General features: G+C 38.3%; 1 long non-coding RNA gene across 1 annotated transcript; it reads right to left on the bottom strand.

Annotated features, from left to right (window-relative positions):
- Positions 1-1390: 1390 nt before the first annotated feature.
- LOC137473410 (uncharacterized) lies at positions 1391-21388 on the bottom strand. The gene is made up of 3 exons (XR_010998778.1): positions 21313-21388; positions 2230-2429; positions 1391-1728 (listed from the first exon to the last, which is right to left on the bottom strand). It is a non-coding gene; the product is annotated as an uncharacterized lncRNA (long non-coding RNA).
- Positions 21389-22378: the final 990 nt, after the last annotated feature.

The raw sequence follows: 22378 nt of genomic DNA, 5'->3' as shown, positions 1-22378 counted from the left end.
CATACATTTCTAACCACATAGTTTCAAGAGGAATGGCATTTTTAAAGGCAGTTACACTCCACACTAATTAATTCTGAGAACACAAACACTCTCCAAAGTTGCAAAATTAGGCAATTATACAATAATATGTTATAATCATAACAGCTTTTCGGCTCTGAAGATTGTTTTTTTACTTATTTTCTCACCATTGCTAGGCTCTTGGTGCATATGTATGAGCACTACAAAGCCAATCAGCACTACAAAATGTATGCTTTGCATTTTAGCTTAGACTTCTGGTATTTGCAGAACAGTGTGTGTCTAACTGCTGTTCCCACAGCTGTAAAGCTTTAAGACTTAAGAACGCATTGAACCAGAGTCTGTCCTCACATAATTGCAGTGGCGCAAAGTTCTGTTTGGGGGTGTTCATTTACAGCACAAAGCCCCATCTGACGAACCCCAGGTTGTTCCCCACATGATAAAAGTGAGGGGTTATTCATTACCCTGTGACATGTAATTAACATGATGATTGGCCCTATACACCTTATAAACAATGAACACTTTTCTTATTTCCTTTTAACTACCACCATTTAAAATTGCTAGGAGAGAGGGGAAAAAAAAGATACAGGCACTAAGGGAATTTCCAAATTAAGAGGTCCTTGAGATTCCAAAACAAACCCGAAAAACATAACAGACACCCTTCTCTTCATAAAACACTCACAATAGCAGAGGCCCAGCTTACAACTTTTAACTGCTGCAGTGCTCACAGGTCGAGGCAGGACGCTGAGGTTGTACAAAGGGATCCCACAGCTACTGCACATCATGGGCTAATGAATCTTTTCCCATGACAGGTACAGACCTCGGGACTGGGGCAGGAGCCAGGCTGCCAGAGGAAAAGTTCAGAGAATCTGCAGTGGCAAAGGCTCAGTGTGCAAGATGCTGCAACAGTCTGGAAGATTTACCTCCCTGAATCTATGTTATACTAACTATTTTGTAAGTCCCAGAGCACACCTACCCGCCCCCATGTTTCAGTCAAACACACACAAACCAAGATGCTGTCAAGCTTGACATTGCTTGCTGAAGACAATTATACCTATCAGAGCTGAGAAAATTTATCTTTTGTTCTGTCAAAACCTTCCTTACTGTCTTGGGTAGTTCAATCCATTACAGGCATTCAAGGGAAACATGGAGAAAACTTTCTTCAACTCTTTTTTCTAGTTGCCATTTACTAAACATAATGCAGTAATTCCGGACAATTCTTAGTAATTAGTGAATAATATTATTAATTCTATTTGAAATATAGCCTAGGACCCTGAATACTTTCTCCAGTTATGTACAGTGTAGCCTTCACTCTTATTTCTGAGAACCAGGGTACCAAACTTGTTGCTGGAGCTAGTGCATAGAGATGCAGCACAGATCTTGTCAGTCTCTACTTCCTCACTGAACATCAGGATTTCTCACACTCTTGCCACAAAACAGCTTTTCCTGAGCATGGGACCAATCTAAACCAATACCTCTCCTTTGACAACTTTGCTTGTTTCTGAAACTGAGAAAGCCTCAAAAGGATTTAAAAGCAGGATTCTTCTTATACCATTTCAAATGTCACTGCATACATGTTTGTTATGAGCCAGCCATCAGAACTGCCCCTTTAGCCAGCAGAGGAGTAAACACTTCCAGATCTGATCTATTTTAATTTAAGCAGAGACTAGTTATGTACTAGATGCTCCATTTTTCCTGTGCTGACCATGAAGACTGTTAAAATGATAGAGAAATCATGGTTAACCTGTCAGTTAAAAGAACAGGATCCCTACAGACATCTTCTAAGAGCTGTTTAAGGGTCTCTCCATTAAGTGCTCCTTTCAGTCTCATCAAGAAGACATTTTAGTGAAACCTATTTTAGCCAAATTTGTTCTGAAAGAAATCACAGACTCTGGTTGACAAATAATCAATGAATCACAAAACTGTTATGATTTCTATTAATTCTTTTGGTTAGGAAAACGAAATCTTTTTCTGCTATTCTTCAAAGAGGACACTTCCAGTTTGATGTTTTTCTAACTAAATCTTTTGTATTCAAAGCCACACTTTATTTTGAAATTTGCCTGTATTTTAATCACAAAACAAATGCTACTGGAGTGAGCCAAGCAAAAAATCAACAGTTCTAGTCACAGGATCATGTTCCACATTTAGGTTGTTGTCCTGCCAGGGAACACAATCTCTTTTGCAACTGCACCCTGCCCTCCTTCAGCTTCTTACCTTGTGTCTCAGACCTTACAAAGGTGGAAGTTTTTGGCATTCTAATTTACCTTCCCCTTCAGCTTTTGGCCCATCCCTAGGGCATATCTGATGGGCGCTAATCTACCCTAATTAGCCTACTGGGAAAACAACAGATAGTTTGCAAGACTTGAAAGGCTTGTTCAGGAAAGTCGGCATCTCTGGCAAAGAGCGTCATGTGTCTGCAATCAAGACAAAAGGAGAGATTGGATCACCATAATGAACTCTAATTTTGTATTGCTCTAGAAGGATAAAATGAGGGTGAATTGAGGCTCTGAAATCTTTTAGCACAACAGCAAATGAAAGCTTTAAATTATGCTTTTTTTTCTGTCAACTGAATAAGCACGACTTTATAAGCATGATTTAATCCAAAAAACAGATGCACCCTTCCCTTAAGACAGAAATCTAAGCCAACTGGCTTGCATAAGCATTTTCTGTGCGTGATTATTGGACGTGGCAGGTTGAAAGAACCAAGAAGCAGGATTTTGAGCCATGGCAGGAGATGCAAAGAACTGAGGTCCAAATTTTCACAGGAAATAAAAGCAGGCGAGAGAGAGAGAGAGAAAGAGAGAGAATAGTGGGGGAAGACATTCTGCAGCATTTAATCACAGAGTTCAGGAATCAGGCTCTGAATGCAGTGATGACATGCACAAGTAGCGGTAGGTCCTGTTTGTGCGGTTTCACTGCGCGAGCAGCATCACAAGTTGTCCTGCATCACCCATAGCCATGGTTACAATTTTTACCTAGTAATGATTCCATTGTAATTAATGGATGTTCCCACTGCATAAGGCAGAATACTGATGAGGAATGTGAAGGGCAGACAATAGTTTAACTATCTTTGATTAAAGCCTCACTTTACGTAGAGCAAGCTGGATTCATCTTGTTGCCTCTCTAAAGTTTTCCATTCTTACCAATTATCAATAAATTGAACTACGATATTTCCACCCCAGTAGATTTTTCTTTATTCTGTTTTGTGCACTGTCTTTCCTGACTTTTCAAGACAGACCACAGATAGAAGTAGGAGCCCCTTACACTCTGAGTTAACTTTACTTTTGTAACAGAATGGATGCAACTCTCTGTGTGTTGCTGCAATCGTGTCTCAAGCTTATTAACAACTAATTACAGAATATCCTGGATAAAGCTGAAAAACATTGAATTAGATTTAATACTAACATATTACTGTATGTAAAATTTACTGCTGATTGAACTCCTCAGTCAGCAGTAAATAGCCTGAATATTTGGATTGTGAACACATGTGACTGATAAATTGACAAAGTACAGAGGAAAAATTATTGCCCACAGTACACCTACACAAACTGTCACTGCTTCAGTGGGAAGAACAACAATTCTCCCTTCAAATTTCTATCAATTACTATAATTTTTCGGTTTTGGTATTTCAATGTCACTTAATTTCATCCTGATGTTTCCAGCTGCTCTTGAGAGCTTCATGAAGTTTTTGACTTTGCTGCTTGGTTAAAAAAATTAAACACATGTTGGTGCTTTTCCTCTATTTATTCCCATGTCTCTTGTACCCAGTGGAAAGGAGAGAGGCCAGAGGAGCAGCAGATGAAGCAGGACCACAAAAAACAGGAAAGTGAAAGCTGGCTGCTGCCAGCTCCCCACCAACACTCACTACATGAGAACTAGTGCCTGTAATCCCCAATACGTGCACATGCATATGCATGATTGTAGTGCCACTGATGAATAGAAATGTTTGTCTCACTCATATGAAAAGACATCAGCTGCTTTTGGCTTCAAAGTCAAGATGTCTGGTTTTAGCCTTTTTTCTGTCAGAGACACCTGATGGATCTGAACTGAATCCCACAGGGATAGATCAGGAGCATTTAGCTAACTTTTCTGTAGATCGTGTAGAGTTTAGGGAAATGTCTAAAGTCGATATCAGGGGTTTTAAAACTTTTGTTAAAGTCTCTCTTTTTTCTTTCTAAAGGAAGATATCAATATGCTGGGGGCTGTTAACAGAGAATGCAAGAGCTCAAATCCACATTTGTCAGACAGAGAAGATGGGCTAAATATTGTGCACAGAATAAGGAAACCTCCTTAATCCTGGGTAGGTATTTACAGGTAATCAAATAAATAACAGCCATGTTAACATAAATATTAACTTAACATGAAAAAGAAAATAATGAAACTGGTGGTGTTTTCTCCATCCCAAAAGAACTTCAAGAAATTGTCAGCTTTTGTGAATCAGCAAAGAAATTTATCTCCAAAGAGCTTCCAGTTATGATGTGCCACACAGGGATACAAAAGTGATGGACTACTGCTCAGTCTTGTGTCCTGCCCTGTTTTCATATTGTATGACTCAAAAGCTGTACAAAGTACTTTTAATATGTTTCTCAGAACCAGTGACAAAACAATGATTTTAACTAGCTACAAATCTAAACACAGAAACTCTGTTGAACAATTTCATTTCCTGTTTTCTTCTTGCTCTTAAAAAGTAATTAAAAAATCCAACCTTACAACCACACCTTACAACCTTGATTTGTTTTAAAATAACGAATGCAAACATTACCTGATCAACTTGGAATATGGTGAATGGAAAAGGAAACTCTAATTTGATAATATTTGTTAGTTTTAGGCAAGCCATTTCATATATTATTGAAGAGAACCAAAATTACAAAAAACTTGACCATTTGAACTATTTAAGTAGAACATGAGAAATCACTATATGGAAAAAAGTGTGCAGAGGTAATGGCAAAAGAACCAGATGTTTCTGTAGAGCTTTTCAGTCTTTAACTTCAGCATCAGGATGATAAAGAGCAACATAAAAACCTGTCACTGCTACAGCCAAGCAAGTACACATACACACACTTCCAGCACAGCCAAGATATGACATTTTTAGGAACATGGAGTGCATCCATTTTGTTCTCATGTTTGTACATTTCTGTGAGCACAGCCAAGTTTTTGCAAGGCAGAACTCAAAGAGAAAGACCAGGAGGCTGGATAATGCTGAGTGTAGTCTAACAGGATATACCGGGCTATGGGTTCCCCTCCAGATGCTTTTCAATGGAACCAGTGTTTCAGTGGCCAAGTCTCACTAAGCTCCATGATGTCAAACATAAGGCTCCCTACCACATGACTCAAGAAATTAAGGATAAAAGCTCTGACTTAAGTGTGATTGTGAATCTGGACAAACTCCTAGGAATAAATTCTTGTTGAAGAATGCTTATATTGACTAAAGACACACAAGGGGATGCTTAACGAAGATAAGTGAAATATTAATAAAGTAAAAATTCATGAACATATATTAAAAAAAAAAAAAACGGTTGTAACAATAATTCGGAAGTTTTCCAGAGGCACGTAAGTTTTCACTTAAACCAGTGGATAAGTTTAGGTACACAGTTCAGCTGGAAAACCTTATTAATTACTATAATGGCCAAACTCCAGGGCCTAAATTTTTATGTTATTTCTTGTTGTTATGATTTATATCATTGTCCTGTTCTGGCGACCAAAAACGTACCAAAACACGTGAAAATCTTGCACCAAAAAAAGAGAGAGACTGCTTAGTGTCACATTCTCTTTTAAATTGAAATGAGGGATTCTTACATTATCAGACTCCAGCAGAACCCGTCTTCAGAAAGACACTAAAAGATCAGAAGTTGAAAGACATAGAGAATTTTTCTCTTCAACACAGTGAAAGGCATAGGATGAAAGGAAGAAAACAGCTCCTGTTTTACTGCTGCTCTGATTACTATTTATGTATCACTTACTGGAGAATTTGTCATACTTGACACAAGTTGTGACCTCATCAGTGACAGTAACTGAAATATCAACTGCTAATTCGTGAGTCATGTATTATTGTCTCTGTAGGTTACAGAGGACGTATAAAAAGAAAAATCACAAAGAAATCCCACCAAACAAAACAGGTCGAGGGCTACTCATGAGGTCACATCCCCTTTCAGGCATCCACTTGCTCCCACATGGAGTCCTTCACAGGCTGCAGGTGGATCTTTGCTCTTCCATGGGCTGCAAGGGCACAGCTGTATCACCATGGCCCACAACACAGGAGGAATATCAGCTCTGACATCTGGAACCCTCCTGTACTTCCTTCTGCACTGGCCTTGGTGTCTGCAGAGTTGTTCCTCTCCTGTATTCCCACTCCTCTCCCTGACTGAAGTTGTTGTTGAGTGGTCTATTCTCCCTTTTTGAATCTATTGTTACAGAGGTGCTACCACCGCCGCTGGTGGGCTCGGCCTTGGCCTGCAGCTGGTGTTTTTTGGAGCCAGCTGGCTTTGTCTCCATCAGATACAGGGAAAGTCTCCAGCAGTTCCCCACAGAAGCCACCCCAAAACCCTGCCCTGCAAACCTAATACATTCTCCTGCTCAAAACAATCACATTCTCAAAGCCCTTGCCAACCCTGTGTCAAGGATATCTTGCTCCCTTCTACACAGCACAGAGAAACTGTAAGAATTGATATATTTCACCCTTTTTTCTCCTAAGACATTTCTTGTTTCACAAATGCTAAGGAAATGGCTTTGTATCAGTTCTTAAGGAAAAGAAATGAGATTTCTGTAGGATGCCTGATAAGCTCCCACCACTCTTGTATCACACTCAGGCAACTTCAGCTAAAGGCCTTGCCACTGTTCCATCTATAAGTCTAAACCACAGTATCACATGATCTCACAACTGGCTCTCATTATTTTCTACCACATAAAATCCTTGGGATGAATGTGCCATACTTAGTTAATTCAGTATTTTTTTTTTCCAATTATGGAGAAATGAGGAACATCTACATACCAGGTTAAGATTCCTTGGAATGTTTGAGAAGAGGATGCAAGTCAATAAATCATTTGAAAATGGACATACACAGATGGTTTTAATTGACGTAAGGACATGATTCATATCAGAATATAAGGAAAAATCTAGCAACTTTATTTTGGTCTACTGATTTACCCTCCTGTGCAATCACTGCATGCAACCAATGTTGGGACTTGTGGTTTCAAGCATTTTGCTGACAAATTGTCCAGAAATACAAGAGTCTGACACCTTCATGTCATTAACATTTTCAAGGTAGACTCTACCAACAAAAAAGTTTTCTAGAGAATCAGTTTATCAGACCTCTATCTAATTTCAAAGCTACACCCAGAATTTCAGAAATGCTCCAGACATTACATTGCTCTGGGAAATACACTACTACTGAGACTTGAAGCTCTGCTGAATGTTAAAGAAGCTCAGTATTTCCTGCGACAACATTTCTCACTTGACTCTGCCAAATGTGACTTTTAGGCAGTGATTATTCCCAAAGCAGAGGCCTGCTTCACAAAATTTTTGGAAGATTAAGCCAAAACCATTTACCTGTTTCTAAGGAACAGAGAGGGAGAGACATGGGATTTTTGCTCCTGCTGGGAAAAAAAAAAAAAAAAAGTTTTGCTTATTAAATTGGTTGTGAAACAAAGTTTTGCATTAGACAGGAAAGTTGTTCTGTGTCAAGGATAGCTTTTCAAGTACACCTGTAAAAATTTGCCTATACTTGGCCCACCCAGAATCCTTAAAAAAATAAAAGTCTATTTAAGCAAGTCCAACATGAACTGGAAATTGAAATCGAACTGCTAATTTCCCTGAAGACTCCTCAGCTCACTGAAACATGCAGCTGAGCAAAACATTTCCTGTAATTAAAGAGAAGAACTTGTAATGACACCTTTTATCCTCAGTGACACTTTGTCTTAAATCTGAAGGACGAAAGATGTGACTGGATGCACAGTTTGGAAGTGGGAGGATGGAGACCAGCTAAAGACTGAGGAGTGAAGACATTTTTTAAGAGAAATCAAGAGTTCAACTGAGCCTGCTAGGCCAGATACCAAGGATGGAAACAGATACAACAGGCAGGAGAAATTGTCCACTGGAAACATGTGGGAGCAGAGAAGGGAAGGCAAAAAAAAGTTGATACATCCCTTCAGGGACAACCAATATAAGCAGCATAAACCACAGGTGGTATAAGACCTTGCAGACAATGGGAATTAGGTATGCTAAGTTAGAGCCTTCTGGCAAAACTGAGCTTAGGCTACCTGAATATTTTAAAATTCAGCAACTGAGATAGCGAGAGAAGTAATTTTCTCTGGGCAGTACATGAATTGGGTGAAACTAACTCTCCCTTGCAACCCAGCATCTTGTGTCCTCCTGTAGCCATGAGCAGATACCTGTGGAGCATTGCTGGGGTCCAGGAATTCCTCTGGCTGCCCTGGCTGTCTCAAGACCCTGGCATGAAGTCAAAAACACCTGTGGCTTCAATTTTAGCCTGTGGAAAACTGCCAGCTCTGGATGAGGAATTGCAAGTCACAAGGGTTTTAGTATTGTGATACTTGAACTAACAGAGGGTGGAAAAGTAGAATTTTGGGATTTTAATATAAGGGGTTCAGGGGAAAAGATGGAGGGATTTGGGTGTGTCCTGACCTTCTTCTTGTCCTCCATGTCTTGCTATGATAGTGACACTTTTCTATTGGTTTAAGGTAGGGACACACTGTCCAAAAGAAATGTTAGGTATTGGTAATAAATTGTAAACATAGTATATGTAACTTTTGATATAAAAGGTAAACACCACCCGACAGGGCAGAGCATAATGCCATGGCTGCCTTGCTGAGAGGATCTCGGCAGGTCAGAGAGAAAATATTGTAGATAAGAAATAATAAACAACCTTGAAAAAGCAACTGGAAGCATTCCAAGACCTTCTGTGGCGATGTTTGGGCTAAGGAAGCAAAGACTCTTTTTGCATCTCTCTTGGGGTCACCCTGACTTATAGGAACCCCGAGAGAGAAGAAATCCACAGAGCATGAAGTGACATTTTCCCAAACGCACTCACAATCTCCAGTGGTGAGAAACAGGATCTTCCTGACCAGAATCCAATCACAGCAGTCTTTCATTCTCTTCAATGAGTTTACTTGATTACCTTCCAAAGCCAAGTCAATTTTAAGCATCCACAGTGTCCCAGGCCAGAGTACTCTTTTGTGTGAAGCTGCTCCCTGTGGAGGGTTTTGAACCTGCTGCTGCCAGTTGCATTGTGAGCTTTCTTTCTTATACTAGAAAGCAATCTTTGCCTCTTTTGCTCTCTTCTCCATCACATTTGTCAGTTTATATGCCTTTGCCCTTCTGTTTCCTGAATCATCCACAGAGCTGTATAGATTTGATCATTCTTATACAAAAAAATGATTCCTTATTGCTTTCCCTCTTTCTTCTCTGCATCCTCTTTAGCAGACACAAAAGATCAGAACATCCATCAGTATTCAAAACCAATTATATAACTGCAGATACAATGCAGAAATATGACATCAAGATTTTTTATTTTTATGAATAACACTCAATAAGTAAGGAAACGTTGGCAGCTGTCATCTGTGCCCAATATTCAATGGCTTTATACAGGTATTAGAAATGAGCTTTCAAAAAGAAATATTTTTAAGGGAAGGGAACACAAACATCTTTCTGGAAATGCCCTAGTAAGAGAAGATTTTAAATGTATTGCCCATGTCCACACAGTGAGGGAGCAAAGGAAGAGGTTGCTTTGAAAGAGAAAAAAACAAGCAGATAGAGCCTCCAAAGGGAGAGTAAGAAATTTTAATTTATTGCCAGAAAACTCACTGAGTCAAGTGAGTCAATGAGGAAGGAAGGGCAATTGCTAAAAGATTAACAGCTGTGCTCATTCTGGAGGTGAAATGGAGTAAGGGATACCAGAGGAGCTAATAGGATAATAAATAAAGAGTGTATTGTAGAAAAATTTTGGCGTGTTTGAGGGCACAAAAACTAATGTTGGAAAATAGAGTAAAAGACTCCAAAAATTTAAGGAATTTGTGTCTGCAGGTGTTTTCTCCTCTTTCTCCAAACATATTTAGCTTCAGTCAAGACATGGGGTAAGAGCACACTGGGGTGACCTTTAGAGTAACCATTCAGCAAGCAGCAACATCATATAATGAGATTTCAAATAATAGGGGAGTTTTAGACATATTCAAAAAGCGAGATGAAGAGAGGGGGGTATTAGACACATTGATTCCAAACATACTCAAAATGTTCTGTATTCCTGAACATAAGCCCTCACATCACCCTTGCAATCACCCAGGACCATTATCTTAACAAGAAAAAGCTTGAAAAAGTAGTGCTTAAAAGCATTTGAATGGGCTTCAGGGAGTCAGTACAACAATTCTTAGAGAAAGCAGATCAAGCAAAACATCAAGATTATTACAGATTCCCTAAGCAGAAATTAAATGTTTGCAGAATACCTCACAACCCTGAAAAAATAATGATCTCCAAAACAGGCAGCTTTTCACCAAAGGGCCAGTTTAGATCTTCATCTGTTTTCAAGAGTAACATACATTTTCCACTGCTGACACGGAGATCAGTCTTGGGTTCCAAGTGTGGGTCCAGAAGTCATTATAACAAATGACAAAAACTGTCACACAAAAATTACACTGGAATGCATATTCTGAGGGCCAAATTTCACATCATATATTTGGACAAAGAATTCTGGAGTGTATTTCCAAGTTACCGGAAGAGAAATACATTTTTGAAAGGATAGAAAATAAATACCAAATGCATCTTTTCTGGTATAAGTATGTGCAGAAAAATATGCAACAGTTCATGAAGTTCAGCTTAAGGAAATTTCAGTCCGCTTAAGCTGCTGATCTGAAATTCAGAAAAATTAAAAAATCTTATCTTAAATCCTTTAGAAAAAGAAGTAGGTGACAGAAAGCAGAAGTAGCATTTCAGCTGATGCTTTTGCTGCAAAGGCCAGCATTTGGGGAATGAGTTACCAAAGTGCAAAGCACAACACACAAGCCATGGGCAAAGGTCTTCCTCCACATGAGCAAGTCAAATACTAATATGGAGGAGAACTGAGGGAACACACTGAAGTGAAAAATTAACAATCCCGGGCACCTGGCACTTACAAGCTCTATTAATATAGAAATTTTGAAGTGCATAATGTCCCTTTAAATCAGACATGCAATTTTATATAAACCTCAGCGTAGAACTTAAATCTACCACAGATCAAGTTATGTAAACTGTGTAACAGATGCTTTATATTCATTTTTTCATTCTTGTTTAAGGCTTTATTCATTCCTAATCAAATGTTTATATGACTAAAATTTGGGTATAACTTGAAATTCTGTGTTTTATTTGAATTTTTAAAAGCATGCAATGCCCATAGTCGTCCTGGCAGTATTTAAAGAACTGAAGTCATTAAAATATTTTCCAGTCCAATATGGAAGGGAGCAAAGTTGAATGTGCTGTATGGCAACATTTTTCTTCTGGACATACTGTGGTATCTGGCAATAAAAACTCAGTGTTTTCTCATGCCACAGAGGAAACAATATTGGTCCTTAAAGTGGGATTATAAAATACAAATCAATAAACATCAATAACAGATCATAAGAAAATAAAATCATCAGGACTATATAATGAAATACATCATGCATTTGTATTTTATTTCTGAAAGAAAATAGATTAAATGGGATAAGAGGTATTAAATAGATTTTAAAAGTGAAAGCAAAGAAGATGTTAGCATGGGGATTCTCAATCTGAATTTAAAGGATAAGTATCAAATTATTATGGTCTAGATTGCAAAAAGGAACCTTTTCCCAAGTTACCATGTCTAGAAACTTTAGAGGTCAGTGTTCTTTGATAAATTAAAAACTTCCAAAATAATGTTTCCAATAAGTTTTTAAATAGCTATTAGTACCTGATTGTGTCAGAAATCTTTTTCAAGTATCAACTTTCACTTCAAGAACTCAGGCTAGAATGCCTATCAGTAGGTTAATCGGGCAAACGTTGGCTATCACTTAAATGGCAAGAGGACACCAGAGAAGAGAGTGTAGTGATGACATTCTACCTTCTACCATAAGATCTAAAGCTTTTTGAGGCCATGGCACCTGCAGCCAAGGGACCCACACAGCAGATTGCATTTGAGAGCTATCTAAACCAAACATCTCCATATATATTTGGCCCTCAGTTTTAGGGAACTGGACTTGTTGTCCCAGCTTCTATTATTCTCAGTTGTTTTCTTGAGATAAAGAATAGTCAAGCAATTATTTTTTTCTTAATATTAGAAATATGACAAATTTTAGGGGAAGGAGTTCCCAAACAAGGGAGGAGAATCTGTGCACGTGTCTGTCAGGATGGTTGTTCATCCATTTTCCCTGGTCCAGACTAGTTGAATTTGTACCTTAGCTTCAAGCCTCTGAACATTCCTGCTCCACTAACAACTATGTTGACCACACCTCAAAGCTCTTCTGGGTGTTGTTCTCATCACACTGTTGACTGCAACAAATTTAGTTCAGTTGCAAACATAAACTTCCAAAAAATTATTATTTTTAGAAATCGTTCCTTCTCTGAGTATAAATGGAAGTTAGTAAAAGAAAGAAAATGATGTTGTGATGATATAAAAATATCAGTGAGTTATATCTGTCCTATGCTCTTTCCAAAGATGGTACAGATGTTTTAGAAATAATAAACTGATAAATGTTTAAAATGCTTAAATTGCATCATTTCAGCAAATAGGCGACCTTATACCTTGCCAAAGTCAGTAACTATGTGGCATTTATAAATCAGTACTCATGTTATATGCCTGCAATCCCATGAGGGTAACACAGCAAAAACAGAAGCTTTGAAGCTGTGAAGTTTAAATCCAAACTTTGTCCATATTTAAAGATAGCTGAAGCCAGATATTGTTTGAACACAATAGAAAGTTTGTAGCCAGACGCAAATTTTTGGCCATATAAATGACTGTTTCTGAAATTCAAGCATGTTCATGAGTTAAGCTTTGGTTTGAGCCATGAGCAAGACATGGACCAGCACTAAAGTTCAGAAATTAATTTGGGCCTATAATCTGTGTTAAAGCTTTCTGGATCCAAAGTGTGCAAAACTAACATTAATTTTTGTCTTTGGTGAAGCTAATCCAAAGAACAAAAATTACACTTTGGATGAATGTGCATATTCTAGTTCCCTTTTGTAAAAGTGCACAATTCTGATGTAAAAAATTAGTAGTGTGGCAGGCTCCACAACAGCCTTTAGAAATTTTCTCCAATGGTGACTAAAACTGTCCATTTTCTTTTAATCTAAATTTATCCAGGTATCAACACACAGTCATTGGATCTTCTGACAGCTTTCTTTGCTACACCAGTAACCCAAATTTTCAAGTTTTGTTCATCTTAGAAATATGCATCTGCATGGACAGAAATACACATTAAGCTTGTCATAGTCAGGAAAAACAGTATAAGCGTAAACATAAAACACACATTTCCTAACCCTTCCTTCATCCTGACATTTGTTTTCTGATCACCTTTTGACCATCCAACTTGAATTCATGGTGTTGGGGCACACTAAAACCCAACAGACTCTGCATCAAGACCCTGGATTTCTTTGCTTATTTGTGTATGGATCCTATCAGCTTTTTTGGCCACAGCAGTAGTCCAGAAGGTAGCAATCAGGTATTATCCATTTTGATTCCCAATTCTTTATTTACGCTTTCCAAGTTGGAGACCCTTCTCCTGTAATTAGGGCTGTCCTCTTGGCTAGTGGATGTAAGAGGTATTTGGCCATATTCAGACACACTATTTGCTACATCCAGATGACCAGATGATCTAGATTTTCCTTTCTCATTAATCACTCTCCAGACTTCATGCCACTATTACACCATCAGTAAAGCTTTTAAGTATCATTCCAGCAGGTTAATATGGATCAATGTTAAACACAATGTTAAGGCAAATTACCTAAGTTAATACTTTTTGCAGATACAATCCTGCTTATGGCTATGGAGGAAGAGGGTATTTTCACCAGAATGAGGACAATAACATGACCTTAGAAACCTCTTAAAAACTCCAAAATCCTCAAGCAATATAGTTTGCCAAGTTCTAAGGTCAGACTTTCTCACTGAGGAGAAGATATGGAACAAGAAAAGACACTGAGAAGTTTGTGAAGTTCTCAGGTTACTTGTCAATATTCCAATTCTTCTTTTCCAACCCTCCATCCAACATTATGGGTCGAAACCATCTGAAGGAATGAACTGGAAAAAGTCTGAAGGATAACTTGAAACTCTTCATGCCCTCTGGAAAATTCTGAAATCCCTCCTATTTAATTACAACACGGCTTGTATAACACTTTGGCTGCCTTTCCTCCTCTGCTTTGTTTTGTTTGCGTTACTAAGAATATTTGCATGAAAACAGGATATTTGTTTATTAAGAGCTCATCATCTCCTGCTGTGTACTCTCCAGTTTAAGTCATATTCCTTAACATTTATTAGCAAAAGGAGACCATAAATCCTGTTTCCTGTAAAAGTGCCTAATAATAAAATGAGCAAAGAAACTTAAGTGAAGTAGAGAGATTCAGGAAGAAAGAAAAAATGAGGAGGAGACACTACATGATAGATGGTGTAACTTGTGTTTTCCAGGGGAAATGGCCTAAAATGTACCCCATGAAGTGTGAATTTTTCTTTAGCACTTCTTATCCACCCTTCTATTTCCAAGCAGGAATTTCTCAAACTAGGCAGACACGCATAAAAATTTTATCTTGCCATGAGCAGACAAGTCAATAACTCCCCCTCATCCCTTTTGGTACTCCTGATTTTCTCAACAAAGAATGCCAACCTACAGGAGGAATATAAAATATGGAGTCACACAGCTGGCACCATGGATATGGAACAGCAGAAGAAAATATCTAAGTACTTGCCAAGAAAGGACTAAGCAAACCTCAAGTGCAATCTTAGGTTTAGCTTCATACTGTCTTCTCATTTATCATTTTCCTTCAAAATATGGTTTGCATTTCCAAGATGTACTAGATTGATAGATTCCCACATGACTGAACATGTTTACAGTTTTGCAGGCTTTTTTTAGCTCTAAAATCTGCAAAGATCTACAAGTAGTTGGCTAGAGAAAATGAGCAAGGAGCTATTCTGCAGTGGAAAGCAATAGTCCAAAGCATTCACACACAGAACACACACCCAAAGGATTTCCATTTACCCCGTGCAGGATAAAAATGAAGACTATATAGGGTCACTAAACTTTTTCAGGGCTATATATTTATAATATGTGGGGATATTTTTCTTCCAAATAGCAATCTATTTGGCATGAGAAAAAGATGGAAAGGGAAGGACTGGGAATGATTCCACAGCTCTGGCATACAGTGCAACCAATATTACATCATCATCTCTTCAGAGGTGTTATGCAAACAAAAATGTAAAAAGAGGATAAGTGTTGCCTTTTCAAGATGGGGTGATTAGCTTCATAGGGTATAAAGTATATCTACCCAGACTGGTCTCAGATAGTATAAAGGCAAGGGCCCATTTACATAATAGGAGTATTTTAAACACTATCTAAGAATGAATAATTTTTATTGGTTTCATAAGAAACTGGCATGTCCATTGTATCCTTCCTCTTTCTTTCCTTTGTCTTTCTTGAAACTTTATTTTATTTTGCCTAAAGTTAGATTCAAGCTCTTCTGTCATTCTAGACCCAAACCACATATTTTCACTGATCTACAGTTACATCAAATTTCTTCTCAATATATGGTTTCACATACACAAAGTAAGTCCTAAAATTCTGCAATTTAAAACTCTCCCTGGTACAGGGAGCTTGACAAGAGAAAACAAGAAACTTGGCAGTTCCCTATCAGCTCAAACATATCAGTAACGTTTATGGCACCTGTTTCCATGAGATGTTTCTTAGTTTCTTGGGTCTATCCAAAATGTTATGATGGACCAAATCCCAGGTTAAGGTGCTGTCTCTCACAATATCCAGTAATTGCAAAATAAAATCTGTGTTAAACCTAGTGCAGAGAAAAGTCAATTAAAAAAGATAACAGCTAAGTGCCCGCAATATATCACATATATATATATATATATATATACACACACACTGGTACAGCTGCATATAGATAAAGGCATACTAAAAGACATGCATATGGAACACACGTACAACTACAACCCATGAACCAGATAGTTGGTTCTCTAGCACCCACTATTCAGCACCACACCCATTTCCTTTGTGCTCTTTAGTGAAGGATTTATGTCTCTTACTGAGACATAAATCTCAAATCTCTTGTCTGGGGTGACAGCACCTTGCATGGACTGCCTTTAAGAAACCCAGATAAATGGACAGAAATGATGTTGCAGGGAATTCCAGGAGCTACCCCAGTAGAAGCAGCTGTGTCAAGACCATGCTCTTACTTTACAGCTTGAAAAGCTTGCAAAAAGCAACCAGGGATGCCTTCTCTTTTTCCATTTGCTTCCTTCAGGAGGGCTGAGGACAAGACCTCTACTGACAGTTTCTTACCTTTAGTGGTCTTTCCATTCTCACTAGGATATAGACAGAGAGGTTTCGGCTAAAACATGGATTGCTCAAATTTTAATCAGAGACTTGACTACCTGCCAAACCATCCCAGAATTGGTAAGGAATCAAAAAGTCTTAAATCATGTTTTAGACACTGGCTATAAATCATTTGGACTTTACATTTATAATAAACTAGATGCTTTATATTTTCATATAAAACCTCCATCAGTAACAACTCAAGCCAACTGCTTGCTAAAACCAAATTATTCCCATGACTAGAAGTGCAGATTCTTTAAATGTAGTTGAACAGAATTTGAACAAAAGAAGTCATAGCACTATTCCTAAATTGTAACTGGCAAATTTTAGAACAAAAAAACCATGATAGTCTCAGATACCTGCTCTGAGACTCCTAATCCATACTTGTACTACTAAAATACCATGTACTTACTTTCAGAAGCAACAAGACTCTACATGAAGATAGAGATCTAAAGATCTTGAATAATCATAATTTAGGATAACCTCAGTTTTAGAGCTCTTGCTATTTTCCATTGTAAGGATATAAAGTGCTAACTATTATGTCTGATGCTTCTTGTTGGGAATTTGGGACCCACATGACTTATGTTAAATAATATTTGTATATTCCATGTTTTTGTTGGACTTACCAACAAATGTGCCTTGTGCCAGAATGGGGAGAAATTTAAAAAATATTTAAAGGGATCCCAGTTCTCAAGCCATTTAATTTACAGTCCTGAATATTTTCTCTTTACTTGACTCCAGCAAAAGAAGGACAATGTGGTGCATGGAGGCTTGGAAATAGGTACCGTATATTTTTTTTTAGAAAGAATAACAAGCACCACAACCACAGAAAAGTGATTCCTTTGCATTGTGACATGAGCAGCAAAGATTACATTCTATGACATAAGCCAAGAGGGGAGGACTCATATTTTTGCCTGGGTGCTCACCCACACTCTCTGACACAGCCTCTTCAGTATTTTAGGACCAGGCCTTACAGTAGGATCTGCCTGTGCAGGCTCCTGTTCCTGTGTGGTATCTCTTGAAGTTCAACAGGAGTGTGCATTGTTCTAGTACTTGCAAACACTATTCCAGTGTCTAGAGTTTTTATCTCTGAACAATATCTAACCAAGGTGTACACATCTCAGACCAGATTCCACCAAAAATATTACTTAAATATTTACTGGAGAATAAAGTAACTTTGATTTTATATTTTTTTTCTACAGATTTCTTTCTTGTGTCCTGCAAGCCACTGGCAAAATAGATATAATTGAAGGATTTTCCTTAAGATTGATTTTCTTCTTCAAGACAGCTTGAAGCTTCTTAATCATCCAAAATCACATTAGAAAAAAAGGCAACACAGATCCCAAACTCTGAGTAGAAATATTCTCAGAAAAAATTCTCAAAGTTGAAACTAGAGCCCTCTAAAAGTAGGTTTTTGTAATGATAAGAACATACAACCAAGAGAAAGACTTCTCAAGGTAAAAATTTGCTGCTGAGGACCCAAAGTCCACACACTAATCTCCTGAGGGGTAGGACTATGAGTCTTGCAGATTTTTTTGTTTGGCTGGTTATTTGTTAAACTTTGGACCAGTCAGGTTCCATAGCCTGAAAGCCCTTTACCAGCTGGAGTGCATTAGCTGCAGTGCTGGAGTATATCTTCCAGCATAGTTTCACTGGAAAGGAATCTTGTCCACCTTCTCCAAGACCTTTTTCCAATGCACATCAAAATAAGGTAAGTGTGGACAACTGGTAGATTCTCTTCAGAAGTCCTGAGCTGGACTAAAACATGCAGGTAGATTTTCCCTGTGCATGTGCTTTGCAGTGTGGAGGCTGGCAGAGATCACTGACCCACAGTGTTTCACAGGGACTGCATCATCACTGATATGGCCTTCTTATTTAAAAAAATCTAACCAAAAACAAACAAACAAACAAAAAAACTAATAAATCCTACTGCTAGAAAAGTAAGATAACATCATTCCTTCTCTATAGTGCAGTTTTTCTAAATACCAATTTGTCTGGCTTCATCAAGTCTGCTATGTAAATATGTATGGAAACCAGAGGTAGTCAAGCAACTATGAAACAAATAAACTGATCAGTTACATAATCCTTCTGTTAAGATATAATCGCATTATAGAAAAGTCTGAGAAATCTTACTCTATGTGTTTCCTCTACTGTTTCCTTTCAATCTTCATGCAAACAACACATATTGGCTCTAGTATCATGGCAGAAGACAAATAATTTGCCTCAATTTACTCAGCCTGTTCAGAAAAAAAAGCCTAATTAAAAAAATCTTCATATTCAAGCAATCTGACATAATGAAGCAGACTGTCTCCTTGTAGGTATTAGTATGTTAAACCAAAGGTAACAATGAACTTTTTAAAATTAAAGGAAAACTGAAAATGTCTCCATACACCCTTCTCTGTAAAATCTAAACATCTGCTCAAGATCCTGATGCAGTAACACAATATGTCTGCAGCTTTCGTAGTTATGAATAAATGCATCTTAAAACACAATACTGCAAAACCCATTCCTCCTCCGTTTGCCTGCCAAATTCAGAGTTCACAAATCTCTAACCTGCGTCCTTTAATCAGTTCCTGGCACTCTGGCCTCCCTTGGGAACTGCAAAGGTGGAGGGAGCTGGCTGTGGCCAGCATTGTTCCCTCCTCCTGCAGGAGTGCCCTCACTGGCACAGGAGTGCCAGATCCAGAAACACTTTGTGCTTCCCACTTTCAGCCCTGACAGAGGAAGGGGTATTGCAGGAGATGGAAGACAAGGTAGGGCTGTAGCCAAGGCAGCAGAGCCCAGGCAGGTGACACCCTAGAAGAACTGGAATGGATCTGCACAGCTCAAACCTGCCATGGATTTTATTTGGTAAGCAAAAAGCACAGGCAGTAATGATGTCAAAATCACCTTATTGAAACAACACCTTCGAGCTGTCATGCTATGGTCAAAGGTGTCCCCTAAATACAACACCAAGGGCTTAACAGGTATGAAAGCCTGAACATTATTTTCAGCATACCTTATTATATATCAAAAAGAAAAATTACAGCAAATAGAGCCCCGCATCCTTGAAATGAAAAAAAAAAAAATTGGATTTTATTTATTTGTGGGCTAGTCCAGAAGAAAAACAATTTAACTCACTGTTCTTACAAAGAGACAAAGGCTGTGGTCTTTCTTGCCTGGGGCTTTGAAGCAAGTTCGTGGAACTCTCTTGAAGCTCTTTAGCTATGTCACGATTGCTTAATTCAGATTTGGCTTAGTCAGTGACATTTCTGTACATTACTTCATGGATTATAGCTGTGTACCAAGGTAAATGTATGGCAAGATTCTTTTCATTTGATGTTTAATATCAACACACCTTGTGACTATTAAAGAAGCTGCTCTAACAAGAAACACCTTTACGTTTGGAAGGCTTTTTAGCTGAGTCCAATTTGTTTATCCTTGATAAATTATTTCTGATTTGCTACTTAGTTTGGGTTATAGAGTTATCAGTTCTTCATGAAAGGGCTAAACCCCCAAACCTGCTATTTTTCAAGGGGGCGGGGTATTTCGTTATTGTGCTCCACTTCATTCCCTTTTGTTTCATTTTTCTCCTGGTAGAAGACTGTGCCAAATATTTCAAAGCCCTTCTTGGCAAATAATAAAATAATTTGGACAGAGTAAACTGCAATTAGAATTTTTTGGCAGGTTTCATATTTTGGATGCTGATGAGAAGGGTATCAGTTTTAGCGTACTTGACCAGTTCATTATTTCAGATAATTTCCTGCCACACAAAACCATTGCTACAGATTGTGTTTGGTTGAAAAACCAGCAAGGTCCCAATTTCTGGGTTTTTTCAAGTGCAGATAGCATTAATTAAATTGTTTTTTCTCCCCCATCTGTCATTCACTAACTTAACTCATAAAATCTTATTTCTCTCCTTAATATTGTGTATCCAAAAACTGTTTTTTACACTCCAGAATGTAATATCATGTCAGTTATTATACAAGAAAAGGTTGTAAAACACACAGAGGAACACATTTGCATTGCTGTTATTAGGGGCCAGATTCAATTATTCACTCTTTTGCTTGGCTTTGGCACCACAAAAATCTACGTACATTCCAATGAGACAAATTTTTTTGTTTGTTTTCTGGGGGTGGGGAGCTTTAGACAAGGGCTGTGACCTTCTGCACTTTTATACACACCAGAAGTCATAGGTTTTTATTGGATCCTGTTCTAAATTTGTGTCAGCACTTCCTTTATAAATCCTTATTTTGGTATGGATTATAAGCTGTTCATAAAAAAATCTATCCTAGACTAAAAGTCTATTTTGTTGGTGTGGAGAGTGTTAACTACCAGACCTGATGATTCGGTATTTCTAGACCCTAAGATTACAAACAAAACACACCTTGTGAGAGCTCAGAAACACTTTTTACTGGTCAGAGATTTGTTCGCTGTATGCTTTAAAGTACCAGGCAAGCTGTTTGCTCGAGTTTTTATTTCCTCTACACAGCTTTTCCAATAAAAACTTCCAATGAAACCATCAGTGACAGACCACAATGCAGGACATGCCATTATGCCTGTTTCCCCCCCTGCTACAAGAAGGCCTAGTGGTTTGTGTTATTTCTTTCTCACAGAGTTATCACTTTTGGAGGAAAATACTCATAACACTAAATCAGATTCAGAGAGCACTGAGGTGAAAAGAGGGTCAAGATCCATGTCCTCATTGCCAGGGAGAGTTGTTTTTTCTCAAAGTTTCTGTCTACATTGTGGAATTGCACAATAAAAGAGAACAGCATTTTTTTTTACCTGTCGCTGTAGACAGCATTGCTCAAGGATCAGCACCTGGCTTGCCAGCATTCTCAGTCCTTCAGCTCCATCTCCATGACTCTTTCTGGAAGTGGAGATGTACAGAACAGACCTTTATTATTATATGGTTAAGGAATATGTGAGATAGTTCTAAAACTGTAGCTTTCTTCCCCTTCTTTGTTCTCCTGTCCTCAGAAAAATATGCATCTGCTTTGGGCAGGTAAAACCTGATCTGTTAACACCATAAGGAGTGATTTCTTCAAAACTGGATCATTGCCAATGATCTCACATTACAGGGCAACCTAAGGAAGCAAGATGGACTTTCACAGTGCACTTCTCCTCAATCACAGAGTAGCTTTGCTGTTTGCCTCTCTGTCCTCCACACACTTTTAAGTTACTCTGTTCAAGGAAAATGCACACAGCCTTCATTGTGATCTGTGTTTTCCCTACCCGGCAAAATGTGTTTGACTGATAACACAGAAGACGTGTCCAAGCAACACCTCCAGGAATGATCAGCTGCCTCTGAGAGGCCTCAAAGAGAAGGACAACAAGCACATCTTAACCATTTGAAAAGTTCAAAGCTAATTATAACTTTAAGGACCAAAGTTCTTCATGGAAAATGTATGGAGAGCTGACACTGATCAGTACACACATTTTTATAAGAAACAAGAAGAGAAGCCCACAAGAATTCATAGTGCTGTTCACAGGACTGCACTGAGTTCAGCTTTGTGGAAGCACCACACTGGAGTCCCATGTTGCAGGGAGAGCCATTCGTGTGGTCCCTGCTGGTGGTGTTTTCACAGTTCTCGTAATTAATTTGATATGAGCGTTCCTGGCAGTACTGGTGAATGAGTACTGCAGAAGCTGGATAACACTTCACTGATGATTTGCAGAAACCCTTGTATGTTTATATCTTCAGCAGACCATCAAATCCACAAAACGCTTTGGTCAGTTTAATAATTATCCTGGGAAGCAAAGTAGGGCTGCCATTATCTAGATGCTAGCTTCTGCCTAACAATTTAAAGCAGCTTTCTTTCCTTGGCATGACAGATGTGCTTGAACATTA

This window comes from Anomalospiza imberbis, chromosome 4 (assembly GCF_031753505.1).
Source record: "Anomalospiza imberbis isolate Cuckoo-Finch-1a 21T00152 chromosome 4, ASM3175350v1, whole genome shotgun sequence".
In the NCBI taxonomy this organism is placed as follows: Eukaryota; Metazoa; Chordata; class Aves; order Passeriformes; family Viduidae; genus Anomalospiza; species Anomalospiza imberbis.
The sequence above is the reverse complement of the archived record's forward strand: the minus strand, read 5'-3'. Positions and strand labels throughout refer to the sequence as shown.